The sequence below is a fragment of the Lactuca virosa genome, chromosome 8 (assembly GCF_052849685.1).
Source record: "Lactuca virosa cultivar CGN04683 chromosome 8, Lactuca_virosa_CGN04683_v6, whole genome shotgun sequence".
Taxonomy (NCBI): Eukaryota; Viridiplantae; Streptophyta; class Magnoliopsida; order Asterales; family Asteraceae; genus Lactuca; species Lactuca virosa.
Window position 1 is genome coordinate 166384625 of NC_136433.1, and position 17937 is coordinate 166402561.

Below are 17937 nucleotides of genomic sequence, written 5' to 3' on the forward strand. Positions count from 1 at the left end.
ATGCCATTTAAGATAAGTGATCATATAATCCTCTGTTCTAGATATCAGCCGTACAAATACATGGAACAATGTCTTACTTATTGTCCAGCAATTTGTTTCCCGATTTCCGATTTGTTTGACATAGAACTTAAGTGAACAGATCAACTTAGTTCTGACCGGGCCCGGTACATTGGTCAAAACAAAATCATCAAGGGGCCCAGATATCGCTTCTAATCCAAGAAGGAACAGATAAACTTCGACTCATATGCTTGTTCTACTACTTGTTGAATCATACACAAGGGCACGTTTTATAACATCGAGTTACCAATGTGTTTTCGTACGATCAATGTATAACCAATTCATAGGCAAAAAGTCATATCTCTTGGTTTGAAGACTTATATGATATTACAGTCTCCTGAAGTGATACCAGTGAGCGTGGGTTGAATCCAATACTCAGAACTTATGATCACTCATGAGTGTTGTAGCACCATTTTGTCCAACATCTTAGACCTCTACAAGCCAACCCATGAGAGTCTTGATTCATATCTACTTCCAACATATGACCAACTGTGGATAGTTTGAATAACTTAGTCATTCAGGAAGAGCAGCTTAGTTATTCTGGAAGTTAAAACATGCAAAGTGAAACACAAGAATAATTGAATCAACTATGGTCTCAGAACTTATGAATATAAATAAAAACACCTTTTATTTATCACCATATTGATTGCACATTATTCATTGTATACTGTTTCAAACTATCAACTTTATACTTGAATTAAAACAATAGCTGTCCCATGCTCCGAGCATGTACACTATGTTTTTTAAACACTAGTCATGCCATACACCAAGTATGCACACTATGTTTGTCTAAACATTAGTTATGCAATACATCAAGTATGCACACTATGTTTTTATATGATCTTTACTCCGTGAAATAGATCGATTGAACATACTTCCAATGATACTCATTTCACAATCCCAAATCCATACTGCAAATGCATGAATCCTAGATTCCTGGCATTTACTTAAATATGTTAGATTCTAAACTTATATGCAGTTGTCCTCTTGTAATGATTATGCACAAAGTCACAAAGACTTGTCAACAGACATTACAGAGTATTCCAATGGAGATCAATTCCATGGAAACGAAGTCTCATATTCAAAGTTCATTGCTTTAAACATTCTTCTTGCATTAAGTTTCCTAATCTTTCACAGATTTAATGAATAGCTTCCACCTATGGGAACATTTCCATATTCCCTTTTTGACTATTACTCCTCAACAAGAGTTGCCTCTTTTCAGAATATGTCAATATGGTCCTTCAAAAATTAACACTATACTTCCAACTGTCCCTGAGCAACCAATCTTTGGTAAACCTTACTCTGTCCTCAACAATTGCTTAATCAAATTAGTCACATCTAGTTATAGTACTTTTTCCTTCTTAATGCTCTGGGCATTTGGAAAAAGTTAGAACAGATGAATATTATAGCACATGCAATCGATCCTATATCTGAAGCATATGCGACACGATTCATAAAGACATGATACTAGACCAGTCTTTTGCTATAATATTTCTATTTCTATTTGCCAAATTCTCATAATTCATATTATGAAAAGGGATGTCGTAATCATAATCGAATTTTTTTAGAACGCAAATAATGGACCCATATATATAATTTCCTTATGTTGAGCCATTCCAACATGAAATTCATATATATATCCTTGACTAAATATGATTAAGACCTCAATCTAAGCTTTTAGAATTGAAGTGAAGTATAATTTTCTCTCCCTTAATTATAGCAAAACAACTTTTTCCCAATTGGAACCTTTTGTTTTCTATAATTAACATTGATAACTTGCAACACTTATTATAATTATCATGCTCCCACTTGCATGATAATTATTAGCATAAAACTTATGCTCCCACTAGCTTTGACATGTACTCAGAAATCTGCTGAACTTCTAGAAATCAATACTTTATTGACCTTCTTACCAAAGTTCATATTTATGATACGAGATACTTTGATAAAACTTTATCAAAATCATACACCTCTTCCTTAGATAGCACACATGTGTGTCTAAGCAATTTCAGAATTATGAAAAGGGATGGCGTGATCATAGTCTCAATTGTTTAGACCTTTTCCATTTCTCACAAGTCCATGTTAGTGTGCCGATTAACCACACACGCTCCACTACCGACTTTGAGAATGCAAATATCACAATTGCTATCTAGTTAAAATCCACTTAGTGAAAGAGTTTCCTCACCATAATTTTCATGAATCGGAGAGAAACCTTATGACACTTAGATTTTATGGTGTATGTGTTCTTATCCATGTGAATTTGTCAAAACCATAATCACAAGACAAGGATAATGACAAATCCAAACTCATATGGACTGAACTCAATCTTAATTTCTTGCCGTCTGGAAGCACAAGGGCCTTCCAGTGCTTCCAGGTTGTTATGCAACAAATTTAGAACTCTAAGAACTCATATGCAAATCCAACTTTAACTGGAATGGGCACAGAAATAAGAATATTTCAACACGATAGGTTATAAACCTCAAGTCGTGTGCTAGTGATAAACTATAGGTTTTCCTTCTTGATTAGATCTAGAAGCCTTTTCCAAGATCTTTAAGACTCCCACTGTCCTCTTGACATATAAGACTCACTTCCCCAATATTCAAGAGATAGTACAGATTATTTATCAAGAGAAACACTTCACAAAATTGGCCTTAGTTGGTCTTTGTTTTATCCAAAACATCACAACTTACCAATTTCAAATGTACAAGAGTAGGACACTTTTACTCTTACATTTGACAAGTGTTATAAACCTTTCTTTAAGATATGTCACTCAACTTACAGTCTTGGAGTATGACTCTAAGACTTGTTTTGGAACGAAGTATGACTCATCTTCTTGATTCAACCATTTCAGCAATTCTTGATTCCTCTTCTTAGCCATAGGAATGCACTTAGAGGACCAATTGTGATATGTTTTCTTAATCATTAAGATGATCACAAAACATGATACTAAAGCACTCTCCCATATTTTCAGATTTGAGAAAGTTTTATCTTTCTGCCTAGTTTGATTCTTCTCATTCGTTCTGTCATACATCGAAGTTTTTCCAATGTTTCAGAATTATACTTAACTTGTAAGTATAACCATATTTACTAAACCTTTGTAAATCATGACGAATAGTCTTATCAATCTTTTGTGGCGGACTTGACTAGTGCACAAGAATGTGTACTTGATTCCTTAGTCCTTCACTTGACTCACATACACATGTGAACAAGGAATTAGTCTTAATTTTCCAAAGCTGAAAGTTCTCATTCATCATACTATGATTCCAAGTTTCGGTCCAAATGAAACTTGGTTGATGAGAATATTCCTTATTTGGTAAATTTAGACATTACCACAAATGATAGAATCAAATTCACATTTCCATTATTGCTAGAACCATATAAACATCAATTTTCCATAAAATGCCATTGCAAGGAGATATAATAAAATAAAACAAAATTTTATTTATTTATAAATGCGGAAAAACTTTTTTCCTTACAATGCAACTTTAAATAAAACTATGCTATTACATATTTTCTAGCAATCTATCATAACTCCTAAAAAGTAGCTCAAGAACCCGATCTTCAACCATGTGATAGAAATCCATCTTCCTCGATCAGATTCAGCATACTCTTTCTCTAAGTTTCCTTCCCATTGCTTGATCCTGCCAAACATCAAAATGTAACTTAGTCACATCATGTATTAATAATCAGCAATTAGGAACTTAAAGGATTTAGATAGTGGACTTACCTGAATCAGAGTCAAACTTTTTGATTCTTCTTCCTTTCAGATCCTTCAGGTAGCTAGGGCAGCTTCGCTTCCAATGACCTCTTTCCTCACAATGAAAACATATAGACTTTTCGGGAATGGTACAAAAAGCTATTCCAGACTTTGAGTTTCTCTTTACCATCCGGTCAACCGGGTTGACCAAGGCTGATCCCTTTCCATTGGGAAGAGAAAGTTTTTCTGGACTACCAAAGTTACCATTGTCCATGTCCATGGACGTTTGAGAATTAGACCTCCCACCCATATTTGCTTGACTATTGCGCCAAATCATTCCTGATTCAGCAGCAACAAGCAAATAAGAAATATTTATTAGGGTCATGTCGTGATCTGTCATATAGAAGTCTTTAATAAACTCACTATACGACTCAGGAAGTGACTAAAGAACCCAGTCAATAGCAAACTTCCTTGAAATAACAGCATCCAACATTCTCAACATGTCAATGTGTGACTTCATTCTTAAGACATGAGTGCACACCGGTCTTCCATCTTTATGTTTCATTTCTAGTAGACCTTGAGTGACCTTGAACCTTTCAAGTCTTCGGCCTTGTGGGTCAGGGAGAATAAATGGAGGAGGTGGAGGTAAAGAAGTATGATTTCCATGAGATTTGGGAAGATCATAGTTGTCTAAACCAGACATCTGCAATGGGAGATATTCAAGTTAGTCAATTTAAGTCCTTAATATAACACCCAATATGAAATATTAAGGCTAGGACCCAACACAGTATTTTATAACTTGGAAGAGGGATGCCGTAATCCAAGCTATAAAATATTTGAAGGTAGGTGAATGACGATTCACCAATTTCCACCATGAAAAACGAAATAAATTATTAGGTTTTTAATTGGATTTGAAACTCCTAGATATTTTGAGATTCATTGAACTTTCAATGTCATGTTTCAATCTCGAGTGTGCCCTTCAGGTTTTGGGACTAGGATGCCGAGGATCACAAAACAAGGTGTGAAGTAACCATGAAAATTACTTGGTACCCTTAATGTTTTTCACTTAATCGATGTGCCGGTTAACCACACGTGCTCCACCGACCTATGAAAAACCTTAAGTCACCCTTTGCCTACCTTGTTAAGTCCAAGTTAGTGTGTCGGTTACCCACACACGCTCCACCAACGACTTGTACAAAGTGCAAAGTGTAATTTCATGGATTAGCACCTTATTCACATTTTCCTAAGTAACTAAGATTGGGAATTTATAAAAACATTTAGTTACTTTATAATAATCATTATACTTTTAATGAGAATTTTAATTCATTGTCCTACCCGTTCGGCTAACGACCCTCCATCAGTCAAGGAAGCGGTGGGTGAGAGTGGATACCCATTAAGCTGCCATTTATAGGCAACAACCTTATACCCCCCTTATAAACCGGCTTCGTGAATGAGGCCTACTAAAGGTAAAACGACTTGATCTTATACCTATATATATATATATATATATATATATATATATATATATATATATATATATATATTATTAACTTGTAATATTATAAAGTATAAGGGTTGAATTTTAACTTTTAAAATTCTAGGGGTTGGAACTAAAGTTTACTAGATGTCTTTACATGTTCCAAAACTTGAGGGCAAGTTTTGTAACTTTACAAAACCTTTCAATTCATAACTTATGAGTTATTAAAATGAAGACTCTTCATTTTTGTAACTTATGTGTTCTTTTAATGGATTTAATACAAAGTGACTTTTGGTTATCCATAACTTGAGGACAAGTTATGGACTCCACTAAAACACATAAAGATCATGAATTAAGCATTAAACAAGTAATTCCTATGATCTATCAAGAACTCATAAGAAGATGAATAGTCATATCAAAATTTCAAGAACATATGAACACATATAATCATGTAATTTTGATATTAGCCGTTGTAAATGGATTACCACAAACATTACACCATCTAAAACAAGTTTTAAAACACCAAAACAGTTTAGGGTAATGTTTCTAGTCCATTTCCAGCAGCAAAACTCGAAAAACTGCACTCAGGGGCTCCTACTCGTCGAGTGCAAGACCCTACTCGACTAGTAGGATGAGTTTACTCATGGACCCTTCGAGTCCCCCATGGACTCGGCGAGTTCATGCTTCAGAGTGCATAAAAACAAGTTTTTTCCACAATTTTGCATCAAGTATCAAACAAACAAGCCTAGGCTTTGATACCACTGTTGGGTTTTGAGCATTCTAACACTCCTAAGGTGTACATGCAACCCTAGAAACCTTGGATCTATGTTTTTCTAAAATACATGCAAAATACTTTGTCCAAGGTTCATAATCCTATCTATCATACATGGGGAACTTTAAACATAAAAGATGGCTAGAATTACATACCTTGTAGTTGATTTGATTTCTTGAAAACCTTGTGAGCCTAGCACCCCAAGTGTGATGCCTCATATGTTTCACACAACACCAAGTGCTTTGGAATGACTTTGAGAGAATGTAGAACACTTCTAAATTCGACTTGCGCTCACTATTCTTTTTTAGTGGCCGACTTTGGTGGATGTCATGTTCTTTATATAGTGTGTTACACTTAGGGTCACACCATGTAAACCCTAATATAACATGGCTCTTCATTTCCATGACCCATGGGTTTAAACCTCCATGGAGCATCCATGGAGCATCCTATGGGTCTTAGCCCATCTTGATAATCCATGAAGCCTTTAGCCCACTATACAAGTAATGGATGATTTACATAATCAACCCATATATTTAATTAGTCTTCTTTTGATCTTTTAAGTAATTCTAAATTAATCCTTGATCGATACTAATTAAATAATACTATTGATATATTAGAACTTATAATATATTAATAAACCACTAGTGTTATTTCTCTCATTTAGTCTATCCAAATGCATGATGCCATGCAACCCAAATGGACCATGCCGGGTCGGGTCAAGTACATACCAGATATAGTTATGGACTTAGACACCTTATCCAACACTCTGGCCATCTGCGTATCTCCAACTTCTGCCCAACATATTGGGGATTGACATTTTCGTCCATAAAGAGCCTCAAACGGTGCAGCCTTGATGCTGGTGTGATGACTATTGTAGTAGGAAAACTCAATTAATGGTAAATGAGTATCCCACGTATTTCCAAAGTCTATTACACAGGCTCGGAGCATATCTTCTAAAGTCTGAATGGTTCTCTCACTCTGACCATCAGTCTGTGGATGGTAAGCTGTACTTATATCTAGACGTGTTCCTAAGGATTTTTGTAGAGATTGCCAAAATCGTGAAATGAATCTACTATCTCAGTCAGAAATAATAGAATTTGGAACTCCATGCAATCTGACAATTTCCTTAAGATAAATTCTAGTCAGCTTCTCCATCTTGTCGTTCTCCATAATTGGTAAGAAATGGGCGGACTTAGTCAATCTATCGACTATTACCCAAATAGTGTCGAACCCACTATGAGTTTTAGGTAACTTAGTGATGAAGTCTATTGATATCTGCTCCCATTTCCATTCAGGTATTTCCGGTTGTTGAAGTAAACCTGAAGGCTTTTGATGTTTTGCCTTTACTCTAGAACAAGTCAAACATTTGCTCACATAAGTAGCAATTTTTGCCTTCATGTTTGGCCACCAATAATGTACTTTTAAATCTAAGTACATTTTGTCAGATGCTGGACGCACGGAATATCTGGACTTGTGGGCTTGTTCTAATACCAAGTCCCTTACTCCACCGAAGTTAGGCATCCAAATTCGGTTCATAAAGTGTAGCGTTCCGTCATCTTTTTGTATAAGTTGCTTTTCCATTCCTCGCAAAATTTCGTTCTTGATGTTTTCTTCTTTTAGAGCCTGAAGTTGAGCTTCTCTAATTTGTGCGGTAAAGTTAGAATGGATAGTTATGGTTAATGCTCGTACCCGACGGGGTTTAATATATTCTTTCCGACTCAAGGCATCTGCTACCACGTTTGCCTTTCCGAGATGATAACGAATCTCACATTCGTAATCATTCAACAATTCGACCCATCTTCATTGTCTCATATTAAGATCTTTTTGGTTGAAGATGTGCTGGAGAGTCTTGTGGTCGGTAAAAGTAGTACACTAGTACCGTATAAGTAATGTCTCCAAATTTTTAGTGCAAAAACTACAGCTCCCAATTCAAGATCATGGGTAGTGTAATTATTCTCATGCACCTTAAGTTGTCGTGATGCATAAGCGATAACTTTTCCTCTTTGCATCAACACACATCCCAATCCTTGATTTGATGTGTCGCAGTATACGACGAAATCTTCTGTCCCATCTGGAAGGGATAGGATTGGTGCACTACACAACATTTGCTTCAGTTTCTGAAAAGCAGCTTCTTGTTTGTCTTCCCAGTTGAACTTCGTATCCTTCTGGGTTAGTGTTGTAAGCGGCTTGGCTATTTTGGAGAAATTATCTATGAATCTACGGTAATAGCCAGCAAGTCTTAGGAATTGACGCACTTCTGTTGGCGTCTTTGGTGCTTCCCAATCCTTATTGCTTCAACTTTGGATGGGTCACCATGAATTCCTTCGTGTCTAACTACATGACCTAAAACTGATACTTCTCCAATCCAAAACTCACATTTGGAGAATTTGGCGTACAACTTTTCTTTTCTTAGTAGTTCCAAGATTATTTGCAGGTGTTGACCATGTTCTTCCTTGGTTCGTGAATATATCAATATATCATCGATAAATACGATCACGAATTTATCCAAGTATGGTTTGCAAACACGATTCATGAGATCCATAAACATTGCTGGGGCATTGGTCAATCCAAAAGACATAACTAAGAACTCATAATGACCATAACGAGTTCTAAATGCTGTTTTTGGAATGTCGTCTTCTTGTACTCTGAGTTGATGGTATCCTGATCTGAGATCTATCTTTGAGTAGTAGCTGGATCCTTGCAGTTGATCGATAAGATCATCAATTCTTGGAAGCGGATAACGATTCTTGATCATTAGCTTGTTCAGCTCCCGATAATCAATACACATTCGAAAGGATCCGTCCTTCTTATTGACAAACAAGATTGGTGCTCCCCAAGGTGAAAAACTTAGTCGGATAAAGCCTTTGTCAAGAAGTTCTTGTAGTTAGCTAGACAATTCTTGCATTTCGGATGGAGCCAACCGATATGGAGATTTCGCTACTGGTGCTGCTCCTGGAATTAAGTCGATTCGATACTCGACCTGTCGGACGGGAGGTATTCTAGGTAGATCTTCAGGAAACACGTCAGGGAAATCACATACTTGAGGTATGTCCTTGATTTCTTTTGCCTTTCTCTTCTTATCTACAATGTGGGCTAAGAATGCGCTACATTTCTAATGTAGATATTTCTGGGTCTTAGTACAAGAGATGACTTTGAGGTTCTTCCCAAATTTATCACCATATATAATCAGGGCTTCTCCGTTTGGTAAGGGTAGTCGTATGGCTTTCTCATGACATAGAATTTCGGCGTGGTGTGAAGATAACCAATCCATGCCAATTATGACATCAAAACTACCGATACGCATTCGCATGAGGTTGACGTGAAAAAGGTAGTTATTAAGAGTTAAAGACAGTTTTCTAGGATTTCATGTGTTCTCTCGGTTTGACCATTAGCGATTTCTACTTCATAGATTTCTTTTAATTTACTAGACTTATGACTTAACAATTTTCTAAACGTCGGAGTTATAAAACTTCTATCTGCTCCAGAGTCGAAGAGTATAATAACATATAAATTATCTATGAGAAACGTACCAGATACGACCGAAGGGTCGTGGATAGCCTCTCTGCTTCCGATCACAAACGCCCTGCCACGTCCTATGCCTCCTTGACTCCTTAACTTTGGACATTCTTTCTTGATGTGTCCAACCTCTCATACTCATAGCACTTTCATCCTTCACCACGGCCTGTTCCAGTATTTGTTTACTGATTGACTGTTGCAGGTGTTGTGCTCCTGCAGTGACTAGCAGTATGTCCCTTCTTCTTATACTTCGTGCAGACAAAACATTCACCTGGATGATGACGGTTGCACTGATTACACCATGAAGATTTTGGTTGCGTAGTTACTGTTGTCGTGGCTGCATAATTGGTTGCCACTTCTTGTCTTTGCTCATATGATTGTTTGGGATTCTTCCTATTAAACTTGCGCTTGTTTGTTCCAGATTTGGGAGACTCAGCCTTTGAGACCACTTCTGTTCCTTGGATCTCTGTGAGGGTTAGCTGATGAGCTATTCTCTTGGTGCTGTCATAGGTCGTAGGCTTTGATGCGATCACCATGCCTTTGATTTGCGATGCTAAACCCCAGATATATCGCTCAATCTTCTTATATTTAGGGGTTACAAGTGTTGGACACATTACTGCAAGATCATTAAATCTAGCGGTATAAGCTTTTATCTCTGAACCCTTCATGGTTAGGGTCCATAATTATTGTTCCAGTTTATGTATCTCCTCCCTAGGACAATACTCCTCTACTAGCATCATTGTTAGCTCTTCCCATTTCATGGAATTTGCAGTATCAATTCCCATTGCATTCACATGGCTGTTCCACCATGTGAGTGTTGCATCAGCGAAAGTACATGCTGCAAATCGTACTTTACAATCATCTGGACAGAAGCTTATTTGAAATACGGACTCTGTCTTTTCTATCCACCTCGTCAAATTAACTACCCCTTCATTTCCATGAAAGCTTTTTGGCCTGCAATTCATAAAATCTTTGTAGGTACACATTCTAGCGGTCCCTACATGGCCTTAATTTCTAACTCCATCTCTTGTGACATTAGATAGAGCCGCAACAATTCTTTGAGCTATGATTTCTTCCAGTTGTGTTGTACTTATTGGGGGGTTGGTTATGGTGGTTGTTGTTGTGGTGTTGATCGTCGGTTAGGGTTTAGCCGAGCACTACTCCTTCTAGGCATTTTGTTTTAGTTTCTATTATAAATAATAAGAATTTTATGAGTTTTGTTAATCATTTAATACACGAGTACTAAATACTTCAATTATTCTTCAAAGTGTAAAACATAATGGATAACACAATGATTACTGTAATATATGCTTCATATTATTACCAGCGGTTACATCAGTTTATTTAGGTTTATAAGAGAAAAGTTTCTATAAACATTGCAAAATTTTCAAGGTTTTCTACATCCTTGCTATAAACTTTACTCTTCTTGCCTTAACTAGTATGATTTTCGTATTTACACAACCACTAGTTTTAACTTATCTACCAGAAACCTAAGTGATGACCTAGCACGTCAGTGACATTAACCACTTGCTCCTCAAGTGCTTGAGTTCTCTGCTCAAGACTTCCCGTGTGTTCTTCATTTCTTGAGGTTTGATTGTAGAGCTCTAACTCTGCAATCCTTGCATCGTGAGTAATCATGTCGTTATAAGCGAAATTTATACGATGATGGACATCCATCACCGATTCCTGATCTCGCGTCCTTTGTCCTTCTAGCCTTTGTACTCTTCCGGAGAGATGAGCAGCCCTTCCTTCGACAATTTCCATCTTATCTTCAATTTTCACACTTTTCTCAAACAATTGAGATAAAGTGTTAACTTCAGAACAATGTGGGAGATGTGGTCGAGATGATTGACCAGTCTCATACATCTTAGCAGCTCTTTCTTCCGCCACCCACCTATCAACGGTTTGTGCGATCCGTGCAGGTTCATCTTGAACTCTATGACTTCCTGAAGATGTCGCCTTCTGATTCTTCTTAATCTTTTGCCATATCGGTATGGATTTACATGCCGTGCGTTTCATTTTTGCTCCTCCTGGAACTTTACGGTAAAGAGTGTTCAGTGGTGGTAAAGATGATGCCACCGATTCTGTCTTCTCCATTGGTTCGCTTTCTTCCATTGGTTCACTCTCTTCTCATTCGGTGGAGCGTAAAGGTGCTCCATCGTCAGAAGGTATTGGATGGAAGGTGGTTGGATTTATAGGGTAGTAAGGATCGCCTACCATCATGGGGAATAAAACTTCCTCTTCTTCATCCGTATCCTCGATGATTATCCATTCTCGTGAATGTGCCATGTCGAATTCCTATACATTTTGGATCACCAAGAGTTTTAGTCTATCAAATATTACTCCCAAATTAAATAGTTCATATGATCTGATCATAATAAAATGTAGTTGCGCACCTACACCTAGTTGTGATAGGATATATGCACATATAAACTTTAGTTGGAAAATTTGATCTAAATCCTTGAGATCAAAAACATTCCGGGTATTAAGGTGTATTCTCATCGCGGTTCTGAGTCTTTATATATGACTCTATATTCTTATTTATTGTATTCACGCTTTAACTATTGTTTGTTACTTCAGGTCTATCTGATAAGGCTCCGGCCAGTCAGGACAGTCAAAAGGGCAAGATCATTTTAGCATATAGCCGTTTCGGAATCCAGCAACCCAAATCAACATGTCTATCCTTGTCACCGCTCCCGTAAGTAGTCCTTCAGTAGAATAATTAGTAATACTTAACATTGTAGGATAAGGGATATACCTAAAACTAATAGAGAAAGCACTAAACTATAGACGTGCTTTCTTAAGAAAATACTAGTTCACTATAGTTAATAGCTCTGATACCAATTCTGTCACACCCCCAGCCATCGGCGGAAACACCAGGTGGTGTAACGTCATTCTTCGTATCACAGTTATATAACATACATTGAACAATACTAAAGAAAATACATACCTTTATTGATAATTGAATGTTACATAACTGTTTTTCTAAAACCTATTACATAATATCCGACTATGGCATACTTCTTAATGAACAGAAAGGTAATAGTAAAACTTCTCCTGTTCGAATACATACCAGCTTTTCAAGTTCTTGAAAACATATGCATTTTAAAATACATCAACATAAAGTTGGTGAGTCCACAGGTTTTGACTCCATATAAAAATAATACATTTTCCACGTTCAAAAGTATAGTTTTGAAAGTATCAATTTGACTCTCCAACATTTAGTATGTATATTAGGTATAATAGTTTACTTATCAATTAAGTGTTATACCTAAACATTCCTTGAGCCTAAGGTATAAGTACGGGGAAACTTATACTTAACATTAATACTTGTATACGACAAAGTATAATGTTTCTAACAATTTGCTACCATGAGCCTGTAACCGCTGCTATGACATAATACCTCTGATAAAACCCACTCATGATTTCCATGAGGACAACCCACTCATGATTTACATGAGGACAACCCACTCATGATTTACATGAGGACAACACCGTACGCTTCATCGACGCCGGAACAATAACAAGTAAAAGGATAGTTCGTCACTTGCTTATGGTTGACTGTAGCTAACAATCACAAGTGGGGTGGTCAACCTGTATACTAATTATACACGACTTCCTCGCTCACACTGGATTAACGGTTACAGTTCAGAGGATTTCCGCTAAGATCCCCAATCTTAGTTGATGAATACAATTACTCATGTAGACTTCGACGGCTTCCTATAGCTCTAACAACAAAAGCATTTTCATGTCTAAAACCCTAAGTTACTAGACTATGCTTTTAAACATTACTCCTAACTTCATAACAATTAGGCAATATAACAGCTATAACTTGAAGTAAAACCAGGTTTTATCTTGTCAAAAAACTAACAATAACAACAACAACATATAACATACCAAGTTTTATCTTGTCAAAAAACTAACAATAACAACACACTTTATAAATTAACATATAGAACTTCCAAATATAACTTCGGAACTATATCGCACACAACATATATATAGAATCCTAAGTATAACTCAAGATCTACATTAGTATAATAACATACTAACAAGTTGATAATAGTTGTATATATTCAAAATATTATATTTAGAACAACTATACCCCGGTTATTATAACTATATACTATCATATAGACATAATAGTAATGTATATACAATATTTAGCATGTGTTTCCCCCCAAAATATTACAAAGTTGGGCCGTGAAACTCACCCTAGTAGCGTGATTTTATGTAATCTAAGCAGAAACGGTCAGCGTACGAGGTCGTCGGGGCTCGGGATGCAAGAGGGCTTCAGCAAATGAGAGAAAGGAAAGAAGTTCAGGTGTAGGAATAGATGAAGTCGGACCTGCTATTTATAGGAAGGATTTTGGACCCTCACGTCGTGAGCCATATAGTCTCACGTCGTGAGTTTGGATCTTATCCCCGTAGACTTGCCATTTGCGTCCCTAGCTTCGGAAGGTGGCCATGTGACTCCTCACGTCGTGAGATATCCGTGCTCACGTCATGAGTTTCGATCTTATCCCCTCGTAGCCTCGTCACACACCTTCTAGATTCTAAGATGTGGCAAAATGACTCCTCACGTCGTGAGTTTCTGTGCTCACGTCGTGAGCTCAGTCAGATTAGGGTTTCTGACAGCTAAATCTTCGGAAGGTCGTAACTTTCACATACAAACTCTGTTTTTGACGTTCTTTATATGCATGCGTAGGTATTTACAAGTACTACAACTCTATTTTAGACTCCAATAGCTAATTCCAAGTCTATTTTAAATTCCTCTTATTATAGAGATTTATAGTGTTCGGTTGATCATAACTTCTTCATGCGAAGTCAGATTTATATTTTTGGAATCATATGGATGTATACTTTGAGTTGTATCATAAAGAAAGTTCATATTTGTATTAGAATTTATCATGAACAACATATGACTCTTATCACATTACTAGTTTAACAAAATCACATTACATGATTGGCATAATCACATGTGATTATCTATTGACCTATTTTGACTAGTGTTACACTCACATTATGGAATGAACACTTTGAGAGCATTAGTTTAATGAGAGAATTATTGAAAACCCATTTGTACTCTTTCTAATCAAACTAATAAGAGGTTGAAAAGATTTATTTTCTCCATGTGTTTATGATTTGTATGATGATTCACTATATCTTTCTTATTCCGCATTTGTCAACGTAATCAACACCACTACAGTGGATTTCATCTATTTTTCTTCACAAATCATATTCAATTATAATCTTAATCCGATTACAAACCTTTGAACAAATTTCAAATGTCAGTGACACCTGATTAGATTCAGATTACAAAATCCATTTAAAATAAGAAAACTTTTTTTATATTAAAAAGAGATAGAATGTTGTTTAGGAGGTGGAGTTGAATAAACGAACATGAAAGATTGAAAAGTGGTAAATTGAATGTGCGGGGGAAATATGTCAACTTACTATACAGGGGAAAATATGTGCAATTGGTGGGAAATATGGCCAATTTCTTTTACCAGTAATGATAACCACATGATTCTAATGAATTGTCGATTTTCACTGAATGGAAAACAAATAGAAAAAAAAAACAATGCATCAATCAAATGCATAATTTTTTTGTAAGTTTACTTGAAATTAATAAGTTTCAATCTATGTAATCGAATAATGTTATCATACAAATCCATCCTGATATACACATAACACTTCATGATAGAATTATAAGTAGTCTCATGAATCCCATCAGGTTCCATTATGATTATGGATGTGGAACAGAACCTCTGGGCACCTAAAACGCTTAGCACCAACAATAATCACTTACATAAATTAGTTAGGTGTAAAGTTTATTTTATCAATTTGATCATGTAATCTGAATTAACATGCATTTTAAGAGCTTAATGCATTAAATGATATGTCTGTTGACTACTAAGTTATTTTTTAATATTTTAGTTTATTCATGTCTATAAACCAGGTCCGGTCAGATGTGAGTTTTTTTTTAATCCAAAAATACAGTTTTAGTAGCATTGTACTTTCAAAAAAATATTTTACTACTTTCATTTCAATGTCATTTATTGCATTTTTCTTTCTTTTTATATTCATTTATTGCACTTATCTCGGATTAAAGTAAAAATTATATGTATAAATAAGATGGTGGTTGCTGCAGTGTTTGGCTTTTGGTCTACATAGTCTTGTAAAATGACACACTCTGCCCCTAATTGGTAATATTGTTACATTAGAGGGTCACACATAGATGTAAAACAAGGATCTCTTGTTGGAAGTTTACAAACGGTGTTACTTCAAGGTTCTATTGGCACATTGAAAAGATGGTCAATATGAGGATAAAACATATTTTTCTTTGATTTGACAAAACTACCCATACATGGTACTAAAGGCCCTGATCTCCTCTTTGGTTAATGGGATTTGTTATAAAATTCTCTTTGGTTACTAATGTTGACAAAATTTTACCAGGTTATTTTCTTTCTTTTTCAGAAAAAAGTGACATTATTACCCTTGCACCAGTAAGTGTAGCTTGGAAGAATGGAAAATATTAGAAACTTTATATTCCTTGAATTTGACCAAAATTACTATGGGTGCATTGTCTAAGAGCTTCTATGTTTACAATTATAATGGTTTTTCATCTTTTTTTGGATATGACATCTTTACCCCTGGTTGTAGTTTGCTTAAAGACTCAGACCAAGATATAGTGATTGATCCTGTTTCATTTGACCTTAATCTACAATTCTATTAATGGTGTGTCACAAGAGTTTATTTCTATTATAATCTTACTATTGTTTTCTATTTTTCCTTCCATGGGCATTGATTTGGTGAGTGTAGAGTCGAATTATCTTGTAATATGTCGAAGTCTGTGTATTTGTAACTTTCGTATGTTTTCTATGTATTTGCTAAGGCATCTTTTTGACAAAGCGTAATGTCTAGCCTTAGTATTTTTTGTACTTTCAGCCTCCTATAAATAGGAGCTGAACATAGACTTGATAGTAGAGTTTTCCATGTTTTACTATCAGTTTTGTACTCTTATTCTCTGAAAGTAATATGAGCTAAACCAGACCTTATTTACTTCTTGTGTTCATCTTTTACTCTGATTTGATTCTCATACTCGATTAAGCAATACTACAATTGGTATCAGAGCAGAAATCAACACTATGATGATCTGATTTTCAATTGAATCTCTAGTTTTTGAGTCGCGAGTTTGTCTCAAAAGTTCCGCACTGTTTGATTCTGAAAATCATCTCTGATCTACAGTTTTGATTTGATTTTGCGTTTGAATTGTGTAATCGAGTAATTGATTTTGAGTTTCTGATCAATTCATTCATTCAATTTTGAATTCTTTCAAGTTCTTCTGAAAAATCTCATCCATACGTTAATGGCGAATTTCAACATGAACACGATGACTTCATTTTCTTATCTGTTAGGATCTTCTACGAAGATTCACATGTTGATTCCAGAGTACTATGATCAGTAGGTTGATCGAATGGAGGATTACTTGAATGGATTGGACAAGGAACTCTGGACCTGCATTATAGGAATCGCTCAACCTCCATTGATTGTTCAAAATATTGGATCATCTGGATCAACAGCTGCAGTTACTGATTAATCCACCAGGCTGAAGAACAACGAAAAGCGTTGTTTGAGAGAATTATGAGGTGCCTTGCCACCTGTTGTTTACAATTACATCTGTGGTTGTAAAACTGCAAAGGAAATTTGGAATACTCTTAAGGAAAGTATCAGGGAAGCGAGAAAACGAAGATAAATTATGTTAAGCAGTCTCTTGTGGAGCTGAAAGAGTTCAGACAACAAGAGAATGAAACGATTGAAGTTTACTATGATCGTATTAATGAACTGATCTATCGATGCAATCGTTATGGAATCACAAGGTCATCAATGGAGTTCAATCTCACTTTTGTGATGGGACTTCGTAAGGAGTGGAGAAGTGTCAGCATGATGGTGAAGAATCAACAAAGCTTCGATACTTCATCTCTGATTGATTTGTATAATCAGTTGAAAACTCACAAAAGTGAAGTGAATGAGATGGATGAAGAGTCGAAACTTAGTTTGGGAGGTCCTTTAGCTCTTGTTTCGAAAGTGTCTGAGAAAGAAGCAGTTGAGAACGATGACTCTAATGAAGAAGGCTTTCTAATGAATTCTGATGATGAAGCGATTGCATTTTACTCGAACAACCGAGTTAAAAAGTTTTTCAAGAAACCGTTCAATCCCAAGGTGAAGCAGAGTGATATGAAAGGAAGTTTAATTAATAAGTCTGTGGGTGAGGAGAAGAAGAAATTCGAGAAGAATGATGTGAAGGCAACTGAAGCCAAAATTGAGAAGAAACTTAAGGGAGATTCAGGCATTGACTATCATTACTACAAAAGATCAAATCATTTGGCTAATGATTGTATGCTTCGTAAGAAA